The 19,575-nt window shown below is 41.4% G+C and overlaps 1 protein-coding gene across 2 annotated transcripts in view; it reads left to right on the top strand.

The window, feature by feature from the left end:
* Positions 1-19,575, top strand: part of trappc9 (trafficking protein particle complex subunit 9) — a 214,056-nt gene that overhangs the window by 147,686 nt on the left and 46,795 nt on the right. The window lies entirely within an intron of this gene.

The raw sequence follows: 19,575 nt of genomic DNA, 5'->3' as shown, positions 1-19,575 counted from the left end.
TAGAGCAGCTTCTTTCAGTTGTTGTTAGTTTTGGGGGTTTCTCCTGTCAGTCTTCTCTCCAGGAGTTGAGATGCTTCTCAATTGGGTTAAGTTCTGGTGATTGACGTGGCCAGTTGAAAACCTTCCACTCTTTTCCCCTGATGAAGTCCTTTGTCGTGTTGGCAGTGAGTTTTGGGTGATTGTCTTGCTGCATGATGAAGTTCCTCCCAGTTAGATTGGATGCATTTCTCTGTGAATTGGCAGGCAGAATGTTTCATCATCAATAAAGATTAGTGAGCCTGTTTCAGAAGCAGCCATCCAAGCCCAAGCCATGACACTACCTCCACCATGCTTGACTGATGAGCTTGTATGTTTTGGATCATGAGCAGATAATTTCTTTCTCCACACTTTGGCCTTTCCATCACTTTGGTAGAGGTTAATCTTGGTTCCAGAACATTTGTGGCTCATCTCTGTATGTCTTTGTGAATTCCAGTCTGGCCTTCTCATTCTTACTACTGATGAGAGGTTTGTATCTTGTGGTATGGCCTCTTTATTGCTGCTCTCAAAGTCTTCTTCGAATGATGGATTGTGATACCTTCACCCCTGCCTTGTGGAGGCTGTTGGTGATGATGCTGTTTGTTGTTTTTTGGTTTTTCTTCACAGCTCTCACAGTGTTTCTGCTGTTGGCTGACCTGTTCGATATCTGGTTGTTAGCACACCAGTGGTTTTTTTTTCAGGACATTGCAAATCGTTGTATTGACAGTGTCCCATGCCTGTGCAATGGCTCTGATTTTCCTTATTTTCAGCATCAAAATGGCTTGTTTTTCACCTATAGACAGCTCTCTGGTCTTCATGTTGGTTTATTCTTTTTAACAACAAATGCAGTCTTCACAGGCAAAACCCAGGGCTCACACCAAGAGTAAACATTCAGAGCTGTTAACTGTTTAAACATTCAATCTAACAGGGCACACCTGGGCAACAAGAAACACCTGTCAGTCACATGTTCCAGTATTTCTGATCACTTGGAAAATGGGTGGGTTCAAACAAAAAGTGACATGTTCTGCTCAAATTGTTTTACACATCTAGATGTAAACATCAGGAAATGAAAGCTGAAATTCTATCATGTCATATTCATCTTTTGATCTCAAACCCAAATGTCTTCAGTGACTTGGTCTTCCTGTTCCAATACTTTCAGAGGGGACTGTAGGTTTATATTATGCCTCAATATGATGATCCAGCTACTGTATATGATAACTGTCAGAAAGTGTCAGTGTTATATTCTGCTTTCTAGATGTAGCTCAAGCTTCCCAATTAGATAAACTATCGACACAGTTTAAGTAATATGACAAATTTTACCTAGAAAGCTAGCTAATAATTAAAGTAACTTGCTCCAAACTTAGTGCCAACTGCTACCTCTACATTAATTTTTGACTTAGCCTGCAGTTTTGTTATTAGACTTTGTTCACTACTTACCATTCTGCTTCCTCTTTACCTCTTCTTCTTGTTTTCTTGTTTCTTTTTTGGCTTCTTGACAGGTAAGTTCTTCATTTTGCTAATGAGATGGGACCCCCTTTAGGGAGGCTCCCGATATAGCATTTTACATTACACATTAGAGGTTTTTCATGGACACTTTTTCATGGACTTAGTGTCAGCCTCCATCAAAACTTGGGGGCCCAAGCAATTTCCTGTCCTGTACCTACACCTGTGCAGATGCAGATCTAGCAAAAAAAATACCGATAAATAATGTTGAAAAAAATCTAGCCATAGTTCAGCGACTCCATTTCTCTAAACATTAACCATCATGGCTTCTGTAGCACATCCTCTTTTTCAACCAATAACATGCATTTATGTAAATTCTTTAGCTGAAGGCAGCTCATCAGACCACAAACTAGCTAGAGGGCGTGGGACACTAGCTCAGAATGGAAAGCATTTTCCTGGACTTTGCTAGATTTTTCATTGTATTTACTCTCTCTGGTCTGATTAACTGATGACACTGCTTTTTTTTAAGCTGACAATGAAAACAGATTGTTTAAAGACGAATGGTGGGCAGTCTAAGGATTTGAGGAAGGTTTTCCTGGAAAACTGCATTTAAAGAATGTCTGAATGGCGCAGACTATATAAATCTCTGTGCAGAACAACGTAATCTCTTCATGGCCGCTGTTAATCTACAATGAGTAGACACTTCTGGCAAATTGCATATGTATTATCACAGAATGATTCCAGGAACTTGATAACTTTTCCTTGATTCAATGGCCTGCATAGCCCCTGATCTCAACCACTTTTATGCAGAGATTCAGTGGTGAGTACTCAGAAGGAGGTAGGATTAGACATTCTCGGAGAATCCCGGGACAATTCCAGGAAAAGAGGATGACCCCTTTATGCCTGTTTATTCTATGACACTTTTTAACAATCAACGAACAACAGATGGACAGCCTAAAGTCAGTGACACTAGGAACATCATCCAATAAAGAAGTAGGTGTTGTAAATCATGATCTCTGCTAATTCTTAGTCCTTCCACCGTGAGGTAGAAGTAGTCACCAATACTACCCGTAAATTACCGCACTAAAACAGTGTATATAAAATGCTAACTCTGACTACATGGAGTTTTGTTCTCTCTCTCAGGTGCAACAGGAAAGAAGTCATTTTAGTGTCTGTGGTGGGTGTAAAAGTGTGGCTGATGTCAGTCTGATTGGTACTTTGGTAGCATTGATGACACATCTACTAAATACAGTCCCAGCCAGCTCAGATCGTCTAGAACAAAAAAAAAAAGCAAGGAAAAAAAAAATTAGAAATGTTCTTACTTAGCTACAAGTAACAGTAAGAAGCACATTCAAAAAAATGAGTTGTCAGAGGCTTGAATATCTGTGACTGCTCTTTTTACTGGACAATCTACAGCTTTGTCCTCGCCTATGGTCACGAACTTTGGGTAAAGACTGAAAGAATAAAGTCACATGTACAGCTGGTGGAAATGAGGTTCCTCCGCATGGTTACTGGACTGTCTGAGGAGCTCACCAATCACCAAGGAGTACATTTACATTTATATTTATGGCATTTGGCAAACACCCTTATCCAGAGCAACTTACATTTATCTCATTTACACAACTGAGCAGTTGAGGGTTAAGGCCCTTGCTTAAGGGCCCAGCAGTGGCAGCTTGGCAGTGCTGGAATTTGAACTCATGACCTTCTGATCAGTAGTCCAACGTCTTAACCACTGAGTACAGGAATATACTGTAGCTGCTGCTCCTCTGAATCAAGAGGAGCCAGTTGTGGTGGATTGGTCACCTTGCAAGGAAACCCAGAACGTGCTGGGTCTTGCAGTTGATCTTACAGTTGGGTTGAGAATCACTGGGGATCTAGAATTTGTGGCCAGGGATAGAGAAATCTGGACTGATCTTCTCAAGGAAAATCACACAACATTCATTTACTAAAAACTCCATGCTACATTCCTAGACTTTAAGCTTCATCGCTACAAGCTACATCTCTGCGCAATGTGAATGGACAGCAGCTGGCCTGAGCACGTATTTCCCTGATGCTAACTATCCACCTCTTGGCTTGCATTGATTTTTTAACAATGTTAGTTTTACTTTATTTCTGTAAGGTCTCAGCAGGGGCAGGGGGTTCTCTAATCAGCACACTGCTGCTGAAGGTAATTTCATTGCTTTTTAACATTTGGGGGAAAATGCACATGATTAACATTAATAAGAATTAAAAGCATACTGATGTCATTGTCTTGTCGCTCTCCACAATAGGAGCTTTATTTCATAAAAGCAGTGCATTATCATGCCATAGGAACTGAGATTACAAAACATGCTTTTAGTGAGCTCTTCTTGCCAAGTTTGTCAGAAATAATTCCTCTTTCTGTCTCATTGTCTCGAGAAAAGGATTTATAGTCAGATTGCTGTATGATATTCATGACGCTGTGAGAGAAAACGAGAGTACTGGAGAGTTTGGCGAACAGAACGACAAGTTTTATAATTCCATTCATTTGAAGGTGTGTTATATATGTACGGTATAGACTTTAATAAGACTTGCTTAGTTAAAATATAATTTCATTGTAATAGATGTTTATTTGGAGACTGAAAGGTAAATTATAGGTTTAATTAGTGCTACTGTGAGCCTGTATTAAACCTGTGGACACAAACAAAAAACGTACACACCATTTTCTTTCTTACAAATCTCCCCCAGTGCGCTGTATTCATGTGCTCTATTCAGGTGCGCTATATTATAGGTGCAACTACGGCGTTCTTAGCTCTATCAACATACAGGAAAAAATATCCCTGTCCACGTATTTTATTTAAAGTCCCTATTCATTCTTCTCTTTATCCACCTCTAATGAGTCGAATGTACACTGAAAAGCTTTAAACGTAATTCTCGCTTGTTATTGTCATGTCTGACATGTGCTGAAAAAATGCTCCAGAAACAAATCTAATGTGAATCGACTTTTAGACAGGCCTCAAACCCCTCACTTTGTCATCCTTTCTTCCTTCTTTCTAATTGCACTCATGTTTCATTATTGGGAATTTTGATGGCATTGTTGACAGAATCCAGTCTGATTCCTTGGAAACCTGGCTCCACTCGGACGTCACATCAATGACCCTTTCTTGCTCTATGAAACCTCATGTGTGTCAATATTATTGGACAGCAGAGCGCTTTTGTTTGCCCAGCATGTCTTTGTTTAGCGCCATGCTAATGAGGTTTGCAGCCTCTGCTTTGTAAATCCTCAGTATGAAGTGCGGCCAGGCGTGCTTTCTTCTCTCCAATGAGTTCCCGGTTGTGACTCTGCATTTTTTTTCCATTCACAAGGACGTTCCTTTGCCTGTGGAGGTCATACAGTACAAAGCAAATGATAGACCAGGTTGAACTCTGATGGCCATCTTGCCGTGAATATGTTGGTGGGTGAAAGGCAAGAGCTGCAGAGTGCCTTGTTGAGATTAATAGCACACTTACGGCACATCAGAATTACAGAAATTACGAGCTTCTGACATCACGTCTTTGTAAAACTTGTAATCAGCATCTCATAAGCTCTGAGTTTAGTGGGTGATGTCACACTATAAACAAAGAAATGGTGTGATACAGCCACAGGGAAACTGTTTTCCTATAACAGCACGTCTTTGAGTGTTTTTCATTCCCCTTTTACCACAGAGATTTGCCAACGATGTCAATTTTTAAATGACACATCATACTTTTTATTCATTTAGTTACTTCAGTGTGGCGAAACGTCTGCGAGACAATTTCTCACTTACGTTATAGCAGCTATAAATAGTTGTTCCCTCATCGTCCTCTTTTTTTCTCTCATTTGAAGTTAATAAGACAAAGAAAGTGCAGCTTGTTGTGTTACTGAGAAGTTGCAAAGCATTAAGTCTCCTGTCCTGGAGATGTTGGAAAACTGTTAGACTGCTACAAACCTCTGAGACTAGAGACTCCTTAAATAACTGTTAAATAAAAATCTTACAGAAACTTCACTATATCAATGATTACATGTTTGTCTTTGTTAAATAATGTGGATATTCTTCATGTGTGCATTCGTGTTGTTTGTGGCTGATACGTGAAAAAGCCTGATTAATCTTTGCACCTGTGTCTGGAGATGTTCTGCATTATCACATACTGAGATAGCATGCATACCCCCACTGCTATTGTTTTTCAAGAGGTTGCTTACTGCTCTTGCTAATTACGGGAGACAAATGACGGGCCATCTCTGAAACGCTAGCCTCTTTCATCATCCTCCCAAAGCAGGATGAATAGGTGAGGTGAGGAGAGAGAGAGAGAGAGAGACAAGGAAATGCCAGAAAAACAGGAGGAGTGGGAGAGCTTTAACAGTCTCAGAAATAATACTGATGAGCTTTAATTGTGTGAGATGAGTGACAGCAGCAGATGAACCCAGCTGGTGTTGCTCAAATTGAATTTCAAAACCATTAGTCTTGGGTCTTAGCACAAGTTCTGTAGATGATCAGCCCCTCCACAGGCCTTTAAAGTGGAGGCGGAGTGTGTATTGGGAGGGGGAGGTGACTGTTCCACTGCTGAAACACAATGTACTTTTGTCACAATGGAACCTCATGAATGGTTTCATTTTAAGTAACTCCGCATGAATATTTTAAAGCCGCGAGTGAAAATGACTTATAGGAGAATTACCTGACAGCGTGTGCGGGTTATTTTATAATGTAAACCCCATTTGTCAACTTCAGTTTCCCGAACGAGGCTGGGAGAACATGAGGGAGAGAGAGAGTAATGAAGAGAGAATGAAAAGAGGTAGAGAGATGGATGAAGGGAACAGCCTCCTTCAACAACATGCTGGCAGGTTGAACAAGGTACAAGGAGTTCATACAGAAACACTCTTCAAAATGTTTCTTACTAGCACCAGGTCCTCGAAAAAGTAATTTCATAATTACACTCAAATATCCTATCAGTTTCTCTGATATACTGTTAAGTGGGCTTATGTTAAACATTTGGCCAGACTTAGCAGTGAAGACTGGGAACATGTTGGAAAACGATCACTGTCTTGTGTTCAAGTACAAGATTCGTGTCACACTGACGTCCCATAAGCCTCACTGCATACGTACTGCTTACAGCAGATCTGATCCAACACAGAGCCATTGTTCCAGACTGGTATCAGCCATGTGATGATACTCAAATACACACATGTCAGATGGAGAAATGTAGATTGGTTCCTAAACACAATTAAGGGCTTTAGGATGGCAAATGTAAGTTTCCGTTTACCGTCTCTCCTTTGGGAGAATCCTTAAAGCCCTACAGCAAAGGCTTGCAAGTAACGGGAAAAGTGTTCCCATTACTATCACTCAGAATGCCGCTAGCCAATCATGGGCATTTGTGAGGGCATGAGGAAGAAGCCAAATAGCACTTTCCTCCAAGTGTGTTACGCTGCTCTTAGAAGCAGCATGAGCAGCGGTTTGATGTGGTGCGGTGGTTTCAGAGGAAGTACCTCCAGCCTCCCTGGTCGGTAGCTGTCACATAAATCAGACCTAGCTAGTGGGAGGGAACTGGCAAATAACCATACTGCATGAAAATGGGGTAAACACACAAAATGCCAGGCTTTCCCCAAAGGGATCAGTTGAAGAACCCTAGATGAACTCTTTTTTGGAAACCCCTAAAGGTTCTTCAGCGGTCCCTTTGCAGATAGCCTGGGGTACTTTTACATCTGCAGCATTTGGGTGCGGGCCAAAATAACTTGAGTGAGAAAGCGAATCAACCCTGAATCGACTCAACTGCAGGAAGTGAATCAAACATTCCCTGTGTTTTGGGTTGCATCATTTTTTGTAAATGTTGCTGCTAAACTGAGCCACAAGATGCAAACTGACCCAAAGGACAGAGATGTAGCTCTCCAGAAATGACATGATCTGAGGATTTGGACCAACAAAAAGAGATAATAAGCTCTGGATATGAAAAACAAAATATTTTAAATTATGTGTTCTCCATGCTCTGGGGATTTTTATGATTTTTGTGATTTCTGTGATTTCTACACGCACTTGATAAAGGTATGTTTGTCTTTTTTCTGACTGATTAACTGATTTGGACTCAGTTAATACTTTGAAATTGTGCTTTAAATTTCTATGTAGAACCTAACAAAAGAGAGTTTACCTTCCAGAGAGAGTTCAAAATAGCCAAGAACCCCAACAATCCAAATTACAGGCTCACCCACTAATCAGTCATATTATTCTATATTATTGTTCCATATATTCCATGATTTGCAATCTGCAGACAAACAAAAGAACAGAGGAACAGGTGAAAAATAGAAAGGAAGGAGAGCGAGAACAAGAGGTTGAAAGAGTAGGTCTTATGCAGATGACTCTCTTTCTCTTTAGCTTTATTTGAATAAACGAGCACTAACTAAACGGTACTCATTCTCTACAGTTGCTTCAGGTGCTGATTCTGAAATCTGTATCCATCGCACCCTGCTGAACAGCTCATACCGATTAGATCAGTCGATTGTTTGGAAGAATTTCCAGTTTAGGCAAGTGTCCTGAGAGAGAGAGAGACAGAGATGATGATGACTTCACCCGTTAAATCAACAGGCTGCCTCAGAGGACACACTGTAACTGAACTCGGCTCACCCCGATGGACGGAAAGACAAATGTTTGGTCATGAGAGATGGAGGGATGGGGAGGGGGAGGAGAAAGGTCGGTGAATGGAAACAAAGCACTCTGACAGAGATAAATAGAAGGAGAAAGAGCATTGAGAGCGCATCCCTTTTTTTTTTGATATGTTCGATAGTGCTGCCCATATGAAGAGGCGGGTTGTGCCGTCTCGATGCCAAGGCAGACAGATGGCACGGTGAAGTGCATGGACAGAACATTCAGTGGCTGCAAATGAGCGGTCCATTCAGTCCATTTAACTCAACATCGCTGCTACCCTGTTCCTACACTGTTACCATAGATCTCGACTGGACAACGTAAAAAATTTTTCTGCAAACAACTCAATTTTCTTTATTGGCGACTCGAAATTTACATCCCATCCGGCACATTTTATTCTTCGTATTATGAGATTTAGATTATGTGCAGCATCCGCCGTACAAGTCTCTGTGAATGGCTGTATTCCCACCTTACACCCAGTGTTACCAGGATAGTCTTTGGATTTAAAAGACTATCTCCAAAGTGATAGTGAAGATGCATGAATGAATTTATTAATGAAATCAGTTTAACTTGAACAGTAAGTATAGTTTATTTAACTGTCAGTATTAGAGAGTCTGGTAATAGTTTTGGAAGAACAAAGTAGGAACTTGTGGTCCACTTGATAGAAACAGGAGCTTGTGGACTTCAGGATGGCAAAAGTAGCACAGTGTTGTTTGTGTCAGGGTACATCTGAATTAAATACAACAACTGTGTTTGAAAACAGTTGATTCTGAGTTGCATGTGTTGACTGTATGCAGTTCTGTGCCATGATGCCCTTAAGGGACATACTTAACCACTCTTTGCTCGAGGGGAAACTAGTCCCTGCAGTCGGATAATGAGAAAGTCGCTTTGGGCAAAAGTGTCAACTCAGACGCTATGCAAATATAATGTGCTGTAATGTGATTCAAACTGAATTTGATATGTTAGAGCAAAGGACTGGAACTTCAGCCCTTCAGAGCTGTCCTGTTCTTGCATCATGATGGTATTGGTGTAATTTTGTTTTGCTTGGTGTAGGCTTAGACTCAGTCCATCGCCACCTAATACGTGCATCTGGAGCTTCCTCATCCTCCTTTACTCTAATTCCGATCTAGATCACTGACAGCTGTGTGTTCACTTCATGCTGAAATGACAGTAATTACAAGTTTCTGACTTCTAAAAAAACATTCACGAGTGATCAATTGAAAACTCAGACTTTTGTAAAAGTTTCGACTCGGTACCGTGACTTCAAATTATAAACACAGCCGGGGGAAAATGGACTAATTACAGGATGTACCTTAATTTATTCCTATACATATGTATCAAACGTTGCAGCTTGTTATTGAGAAACTGCAAAACTCCTGATGTCAATAACAAATGATAATATACATCATGTGCTATAGAAAATGAACAAAATGAATCAACACCTTCTGACCAATCAGAATTCAGAATTGGTATGAATTTTGGTAAAATGGGTTTTGACCCATTAGTTAGTAGAAAATTTGGCTAAGTCCTAGCTTTCATAACAGTTAGCTAAAGTCAGTTTTGTAGTTGTATGTGTTGCTAGAAATTCAAGCTGATGAACAGGTTCGAGGAGAACCTTCAGGTGTTTCATAATTACGGTAACTGACATGAACTGAACAAACACTGTAAATGATAAGTACTGACTGTCTGGCGCAGAGTCTTACACAAACCTCACCGACTTGCTTTTTATGCGTCTGGACTCTACAGGTTCTAATTGCAAGATAACAGCGTTTTAGTGAGTTACGATATCACGGAGAGTTACATATCGGCTTGTTTTGTGTGAAATATCTGGCGCATTCTCCTAAAGATGAGGGATTATATCATCCAGCTTGGTTGCAGGAGCAGAGATTCTGTCAACACCGCTCACCTGAAGAGAACTTGCCGATATTTTTAGAAAGTGATGTGGGCTGGTTGTCGCCGTGCGGTGATAAAATACTGCCCACATACTTCATCTCTCTCGCTCTCTCTCCAGATCTCTCCCAATACGGCACCGTATTGCACAAATCAGGGCGGTGTCAGGAGACGCCTATCATTCTGACTGATGGCTGGAGTGGGCGGAGCTCGGCGACGTGGCTCGGGCTGATTTATCTGCTTGTTTTTCAGAGTTGTCACCCAGGTGCTGTCCATCATGGTGCAGCGCATACATCTGGAGCCTCCCTGTCTACTCCTGCTCTGATTTACAGCTGGGTGTGATGAATATGGACAAAGTAGAGAGGGAAAGATGAAGAAGAAGGAGAGAGTGATGATTTTTTTTTTTTTTAGCCTTGGTAGTGTTTATTTGGTTTTATTATTAAAAATGCAGCAAGTTTGTAGCGATGCCTGTCCTTATCATCTGCTGAATTATAATTGAATCAGAACTTTTTTCATGGCGGTTAGATATAGTGAGAGCGAAACGCTGGAGAGGTAGATGTTGAGTAGAAAGTGACAAGCTTATGAGATCCTGTCACTCTGGCTGAAGCAAAGAATGAAAGAAATGAAGACTGACAGAAGGAGAACAGTGAAATTCGGTCACAGTAAAAAGAAAAAAAAAGCAGCAGTACAGAAGGACAGGAACGAAAAAGATCGTTTCATGAAACCAGTTATCGTGAAGGTTCAGGAGAACTGCGTATTCAGAGACAGATTTTGTGGATAATCTCACCTGGATGTTATAGAGCTGCTGCCGTAATCAGAAAGACTGTCCTGGTTTCATCTCAGGGATCTTCACACTGTAACACACAGTACTGTTTGTCTTTCCTCTTCTACACCTCTATACTGTAAAGATTTATAATCCCACCATCCGGTATCACCCGGTTCTCTTTTGAGTCTGGTTCCTCTCAGTGGAATTAATTAATTAATTAATTAATAGGGTCATATTTATGTGGTTAAGATTGACCTCAAATACATTCCATAGTTTTTTCAGTGTATTTACAGCTAAAACATACATTTCAGTGTGTCATATCATGGTTACATCAAACTGTCAGACTTAATCCTGCTCCTCACTCCAGCTGATATGACGCAAGAGCTCAGAATTGTACATAACTGAGACACACCTCTGTTTTACTCAAACTCCGCCCCCTCGTGAGTAACTCTCCTGCAACTTCTGAATAGCGCTTAAACCAGGAGTTATGGTTCAGGTCTGAAAACGGATGTGTGCAATGTCAGTATTAAATCCTCACTATGCTCCTGACTCAACTCTGAGTGTGAGGTTTGTGTGTGTCTGGGTGTGAGGCGGGTCAGCTCATCAGTTCCCACTTACGGGAATCATCATCACCATGTTAAGAGCTGTTCTGATACATTACAGTATCTTAGACGCCACATATCCTGCATGATTCATTACATTTGTGTAAATTTCATTTTTGATATTTTTTTGATAACCTTTTCAGAACGTACTGACTTTCTCAGATGCATTACTATGTAACAGATTTGGCCAACAATATAATGAAATCCTACCTTGTTATTATATCAGCATTTTATGGCTTGGGCGTGTGTGTGTGTGTGTGTGTGTGTGTGTGTGTGTGTGTGTGTTTATCCTCCAAATGGCCACGTGCTGTTCACTTTCATAGCTGAGGTTAAGCGGTGTTGATGCTCACTCCCTCCGGAGGTGTCCGTGCTCGTTTGCATCCCTCACGCAGCGAAAGCGCCAGGATCGTTCGGCATCATCACTGCACGCACACACACACACACACACACACACACACACGTACGCACTCCTCCTCCTCCTACTCCCAATTTACCTAATTAAACTGAGCAATGAGTTAAGTGGTTAAAGATGGAACAGTCAAGGATGCTCATCTCCCTGAGTGATCTGAAGTGAACGTGGAGGCGGAGCTTACACAGAGACCGCCTTCATCTGCACCTCATCCTCAACCATTTCCTTTTGTTAATTAATGAATTAGTTTTGATCTTTATTGATTTAATGATGTTTTTTTGCTCTGAGTGTGACTGAGCATATGAGATAAAAAAAATCAAAATAAAAAAGAAAGCAGGTCATGATGGTGGTGGCATTCTGCTGCATGTTTTACCTTCCACCTTACTTTTTAATGCATTCGTATAGTTTTCCTTCCTTATGTCATTCTTTCTTTCTGTATGGAACACACATACACACACACACACACACACATACACACACGGTTGTACAGCTACTGTATTTATAGCAGTGTGTGTTTGGATGCACAGTGAAAATCTTATAAATATTTGACTCACAGATTCAGTGGTGGAGCTCAGCTGATGCTCGACAGGTGGTATGTGTTTTACAGTGGACACACAGGAGAGCACACACACGCACACGCACACGCACGCACACACACACACACACACACACACACTCAGCATCGCAACTCCTTACGTTTTGCTGCTCCTTTCTGTCTCTCACTGTTTAGTGATGAGTAGAAGTTTTCCCAGAAGTGTGTCACTGTCCTTTCTTAGCTTTTTTTGTGTGTGTTTTTTTTATGTTCTGTGTGTGTGTGTGTGTGTGAGAGAGAGAGAGAGAGAGTACTGTGTGTGAATAGATAATACCTGTTGGCACAGTGGGAACAGTGAGGCTCCAGCAGAGATAATACACCTTCATCCTATTGCTCCAGTCATGGCCTCCTTCATAAGCCGATCTACATCTAGTGTGTGTGTGTGTGTGTGTGTGTGTGTGTGTGTGTGTGTGTGTGTGTGCGCGCATAGGATTCCATGTTCATCCTCTTCAGTACTGTACCTTGAGCTTGTGTGTCTGTTGAAGAGAGAGCATTTGGCCCATCACAGTTGTATTTTTGGGTGATGTATGTTTGGAGTGGGAGTTGGTTACTGCTCTATGATGCTGTGCTTGTGTGTGTGTGTGTGTGTGTGTGTGTGTGTGTGTGTTTGTAGACTATTGATTTGTGATAACTGCTGGAAAATGTCTCAGAATACAAACAGCATCATCAGAGCAGCTCATTAACACAGCATCATTAAAAGTCCATTAGAGAATGTTCCGCAGTATTCTCCCACTTTCTTTAATTTTCTCTCTCACAATCATTGCCTTTGAGTGCTGTTACAATACTGAGCTATGTTACGGAGCTGCGTTCCTCTGCCGTGCTGAGGTTTGGCACAGAGCTGAGTCTCAGTAGCATGCTGAGATTTGTTACAGAGCTGAGTTCTGTTATGGGTCTGAGTTGTACTGAACAGTTTGGGCCTGAGTGTTTCCCTGTGTTAGATAATTACAGAGTTCCACCACAGAGTCCCGTTACAGAGCTGAGTCCCGTTACAGAGCTGAGTCCCGTTACAGAGCTGAGTCCTGTTACGGAACTGAATCCTGTGACGGAGCCGAGTCCTGTGACGGAGCCGAGTCCTGTGACGGAGCCGAGTCCTGCCGAGACTTCTGTTATGGAGTCATTTCTGTCTACAGTACTGAGTTCTTTCACACTGCTGATACTTATTACAGGTCTAAGATGGTTACAGAGCTGAGGTTTGTTACAGAGCTGAGGTTTGTTACAGAGCTGAGATTTGTTACAGAGCTGAGATTTGTTACAGAGCTGATATTGTTACAGAGCTGATATTTGTTACAGAGCTGATATTGTTACAGAGCTGAGATTGTTACAGAGCTGAGATTTGTTACAGAGCTGAGATTGTTACAGAGCTGAGGTTTGTTACAGAGCTGAGATTGTTACAGAGCTGAGATTGTTACAGAGCTGAGATTGTTACACAGCTGACATTGTTATAGAGCTGAATGTTGTTAAAGATCTGATAATGTTACAGAGCTGATATTGTTACAGAGCTGAGATTGTTACAGAGCTGAGGATTGTTACAGAGCTGAGGTTTGTTATAGAGCTGAGATTTGTTACAGAGCTGAGATTGTTACAGAGCTGAGATTGTTACAGAGCTGAGATTGTTACAGAGCTGAGGATTGTTACAGAGCTGACATTGTTATAGAGCTGAGATGGTTACAGAGCTGAATGTTGTTAAAGATCTGATAATGTTACAGAGCTTAGATTGTTACAGAGCTGAGATTTGTTATAGAGCTGAATTTTGTTAAAGATCTGATAATGTTACAGAGCTGAGATTGTTACAGAGCTGAGGATTGTTACAGAGCTGAGGTTTGTTATAGAGCTGAGATTGTTACAGAGCTGAGATTGTTACAGAGCTGAGATTTGTTATAGAGCTGACATTGTTATAGAGCTGAGATGGTTACAGAGCTGAATGTTGTTAAAGATCTGATAATGTTACAGAGCTGAGATTATTACAGAGCTGAGATTTGTTATAGAGCTGAATTTTGTTAAAGATCTGATAATGTTACAGAGCTGAGATTTGTTACAAGTTTATTAGATTAGATTTATTAGATTATTGGTTACAATTTTATTAGTGTACTATTTGTAGGAATAATTATCTACTCCCTGGCCCTGAACGTGGTCAGTACATGGAGACACAGATGTTAATGATGCTTTGTGTTAGAATATTAGCATAATGGAAGGTCAGACTGCAGCCTGTATTTTATCCCCTTTCTGTTTTTTTCTTTTCCCCAATGTCTGGCAACTGAATGAATTCACATGGTCTCTACAAATCATATGCAGATAATGCTGCATCTGAGATATCTGGGTGGTTTAAAGGCACTTGTCCGCTACATGACCGTGACTACGTCATCGTGAATGGCTAGATTACAAACGTGCATTGGGACAGATGAGCACTTCTTCTTGAGTTCCTATTTTTAGCACTAAGGATGATGTAATGAAGATGTTCTGTTCCTCTTCTAGGATTAAAGAGGTAATAGTGGTGTAATTCAATGTACTCCACTCAGAAGCGTGTGTGTGTGTGTGTGTGTGTGTGTGTGTGTTTTCTCTGTGTCTGGCTTTCTGACAGATCAAGCAGGTGAGATAATCTAGGGCTGTGTGTGTTTTTTCTCCTACCTGTCTAGTGTGTAACTGTCCATTTCTCTCTCTCTCTCGTTCTCTCTCTCTTTCTCTCTCTCTCTCTCTCTCTCTCTCTCTCTCTTTTTCTCTCTCTCTCTCTAATATGTCCACTCTAATAAGGGGACAGGTGCCACATTATACAGGGCCAACTATTCTTGCTCACAAAGGTTAACTGCTTGGTTACACACACTGTAGTGGCAGGCTGCCACACACACACACACACACACACACACACACACTCACACACACACTCACTCACTCACTCACAGATGATTGCCAAGTCGATCCGTGACTTGAAGCACTATTCGGTACACCTCAGAAACACATAAACACAACTGCTTAATAACTGCTCTATTTTCATAAAATAAAAGAAGCAAACATTCGCCTGCATTTCACATACACACACACACACACACACACACACACACACACACAGAGCCATCACTTCTGTGCATTGGTTATGAATAAATTTTATGAGCTGTAATCTTTTTGGTAAGGATGAAGCACTGTGTGTGTGTGTGTGTGTGTGTGTGTGTGTGTTTATGTTAGGGAATGTTCACACGCCGTTAATCTCTCTCTCTGATAGCGTTCCCTGAACATCAGCAGCTCTGTAATCGTACTCAGCGGCTCAGCGGATGCATTTTTAATGTTGCTGTTTGGCATTTTAACATATCATTGATTTTAGTGATGATGCAATTCAGATCATTAAAGGCTCAATCCACACACACGCGCGCACACACACACACACACACACACACACACAGACAGAAGGTGTTGATTAATTTTCTATAACAGCAGCTCAGACAGTAGCGCAGCTGCAAATCACAGGTTTATATTAATGCGCTTGTTCTAAGATGTTATAGTTTCTATAGTAACAGATCATTCACAGGGACCCAGTAACAGCGCTTTGTAACGGTCAGAGGTAAAGCTGTAAAAAAATAAATAAATAAATTAATAAATAAATAAATAAAAAAAGCGCAGAAAGCTTAAAGTTTTTTTTTTTTTTAACTTCAAGGGACGTTAATAAGACAACTAAAAAAACAGCTTTCCTTAAGAGTTCTTCGGATTGTTAATAGTTCAGGCTTTCTGTCATTTATTTCCGTCATCTTTCATTTATCATCACTATCTGGGGTGTGTGTGTGTGTGTGTGTGTGTGTGTGTGAGAGAGAGAGAGAGAGAGAGAGAGACTAATGAAGCGGAAAGTGTACCTGTACGTCTCACACACTGCGTGCAATTCAAACCACTTCGCATTTTCTTTAAACTCTGCATCACCTATGACACGGTTTCAATTACTGCCAGGCTTCATACAGCTGAAACTGACACACACACACGCACACACACACACACACACGCACGCACACACGCACTCACTCAGACGCAGAGAGGAAGCAGGTGAGCAGATCGGCCCTGGGCCAGGTTGTAAATTGAATTAGTGTGTGACAGACGTGGCTGGCAGGAGGAAGGCAAAGCAAAACACGCTCTAAATAAGATACACAGAAAAGGAAAAGTGAAGCCTGGGAGCTGAGAGAGAGAGAGAGAGAGAGAGAGAGAGAGGTTGTTTCTTTTTTAGATGTGTGTTTCTTCTTCCAGCGACCTGAACCTGAACACACATGCATGCTCACAACATTACAGCAGATGGAACACACACACACACACACACTCAGACGCACACACAAGAGAGTAGTAACAGATTTTGTACTGGAGGATGACCTTGGGTTGTGCTGAATGTTGTGTGTCCTTTTGAACACGCTGTATGGAACGCGTCACATGATTCACACACACGTGTTCCAGACGCACGGTGAAGGAGGATTCCTTCTGCTCAGCACCAAGTGACTGTAGCCTCTCTGGGACTTGTAAGGAGTAAAACGTTGTGAGTGTGGTGCTGCTGTAGGAAATTAATCAGTGACGGGGTGGTGTGATGACGCGAGTTACTGATTGGAGTTACTGTTACTGCCCTGAAGTTGATTATTTTCCTGTAAGAGCGTGTGTTGTTCCTTCCTCTTATACCACAGCAATTTGCAAATGATTTCAATTTTTTTTTTATTAAAGAAAAACACTTTGTACTTTTTATCTGTGGGATTAGTGTAGTTATTACTCATTTACAGAGATGGCACAATGGCACTTTTTCTTTTTCCGATAGCGATACTGATACTGAAACCTTGAGTATCACTTCATACCCATACACATCCGATATTTTTGTGGAAAACCAAAACTCTTTCAAAATCATGCACATGGCAAATATAACAAATATTATAAAATATAAATGATAAAATCAATCCAAAAAATACAGTCAGGTCACTTGATATGTAGTACTAGTTCAAAAAAAAAAAAAAATAAATAAATTTTTCAAATCCAGTTCCAGTCTTTTCCATTTGTTACAGGATCAGACTGACTTTGTTCTGTCCGATATCTGACTCAGCGTTACTGGCTGGCATCGGCCTGATAGCGATCCTCAGTATCACATCGGTGCCGTGTCTAGTATCTATATTCATAAACATCTCCTTACAGGAAACTTCACCATATTAATGATATTTAATCTATTTACATGGAGCGTTCTCCGTACAAGTCCCTGTGAATGAGCTGTTACCATAGTAACATTAACAGATTAGCACGAGCGCATTACTGCATTATATTACTGTCAAAGCTGCTGTTATAGAAAATTAATCAAGCTTTTCTGACCAATCAGAATCCAGAAATCAACAGCGCTGTGGCATAAGAAGGGTTAAAAACACAACTACACATTTAATTCATGTCAGTCGCCCACAGGACAAGCGGAGATGTAGGTCGAGAGCGCGGAGAGTGATGTGTTCATAAAATGAATTGATGACCTTGAAATGACTCTAAACAGACAATATCATTTATTATGATGTCATTTCCAAAATTCCTAAGGTCCTGTAGCTGCTTACCGCAATGACAAGCGCACTCCGCTTCATTTCTACTGCAAGAAAATTGGAGTAAATGGCTTGATGTACTTAAATAGTTAATAAACCCTCAGTTTCATTAGTCACCATGTGATTAAAATTAGATGTTGGGAGTAAGAAGAAAATGAAAATGGCAGCAAAGTGATATCATTCGGAGTGTTTTCAGATCAGTCATTTTCATCCCACTGATTTGTTTCAGTCGTTCTTCAGAGTGGAAATACACTTTAAATCACCGCCTTCCAGTAACAGCGTCTCCAAATGAGCTTTTAATCTGAACTCTATTCACGTGCACACACACAGCGGTAGCCTCAGATTGGAACCCGACGTGGTCTTCTGCTGGTCTAGCCCATCCTCCTGCACGTCTGACGTGCCGTGTGTTCTGTGAGATGCTTTTCTGCGCAGCGCAGGTGTAAAGAGTGGCTACAGTGGGTACTGTAGACTTCCTGTCAGCTCAAACCCGGCTCTCTGCTGACCTCTTTCATCAACAAGACGTTTCCGCCTGCAGAACTGATGCTCACTGGGTGCTACACCATTCTGTGTGTTCCTAATAAACTGGATGGTGAGCGTGATTGAGGAATTCAACAGGTTAAGGTTAATTCTGATATGTGTTTATGGTTTAGCTCTGTGTGTGTGTGTCAGTGGAGTGTATATGTGTATTAGGAGTGTGTGTTTCAGCTGTGTGTGTGTGTGTGTGTGTGTGTGTGCGTGTGTGTGCGCTTCAGCAATGTGTCTTTTTCAGTAGTGTGTTTGTTTTATCAGTGTGTATTTCAACTGTGTTTCAACTGTGTGTGTGTGTCAGTGGAGTGTATATGTGTATTAGGAGTGTGTGTTTTAGCAGAGTGTTCGTGTGTGTTTTAGCAGTATGCATGCGTGCTTATGTGTGTGTGTGTGTGTGTGTATCAGCGAAGTGTGATTGAAATTGATTGGGGAAGATGAGTGTGTTCTGAAAACAGGTGGTTAGCATATTAGGTAATAAAGAACAGCTGGGGAGTGCCTAACATCATACCGTCTCATCAAACCATAAAAATCACATTATCGAAGGATATTAGCCCCGCCGTGATTCACACAACACACACAAACACACACACACACACACACAAACACGCAGCTACACACATCCACACCAATCAGATTAATAGGTCTTTGCTAACTGAATCAGTGCTACAGTCAGTGCTGAGGTGTGAGCGCTCGGTGCGGAGTGTGTTGGAGTGTCGTGCCCCGCGTGTACCTTTCCGACCCAGAGTTCTGTTACACCGTCACACACCACGTACAACAGCACACTCAGAGACACTCAAACATCCATGCTCAACCACACACACTAGCGATGAGAGCTTAGTCACAGAAACAGTCACACAAAAGCATCATGGCACGCGGATAAACGGTGCAAAAACGCTCGCGTGTAGCTGCTCGGGCCGTTTTAATTTCATCCTTCAGTTAGTTCTGTTTGAACGTGTAATGGCGCTTCGGAGGATGGCGCTGTGTTTTTATCTTGGTCAAGCGAGAATGTGTGTCCACCTATTCATCTCACACACACACACTCACACACACACACCATCTAATACACACTTTTATTGTGTTCTAATCTGTTCCCAGCTCCCTAGGTAGGCAACATTTTTAGGTGGCATTTGTGCACTTCGGCACCTCCTTCCCTGAGACTGACAGACACAGAGGCCACGCCTCCTTCTCTGAGACTGACAGGTACAG

This window comes from Pangasianodon hypophthalmus, chromosome 9 (genome assembly GCF_027358585.1).
Source record: "Pangasianodon hypophthalmus isolate fPanHyp1 chromosome 9, fPanHyp1.pri, whole genome shotgun sequence".
NCBI classification, from domain to species: Eukaryota; Metazoa; Chordata; class Actinopteri; order Siluriformes; family Pangasiidae; genus Pangasianodon; species Pangasianodon hypophthalmus.
Note: the sequence above shows the minus strand (reverse complement) of the source record. Positions and strands in the feature narration are given on the sequence as shown.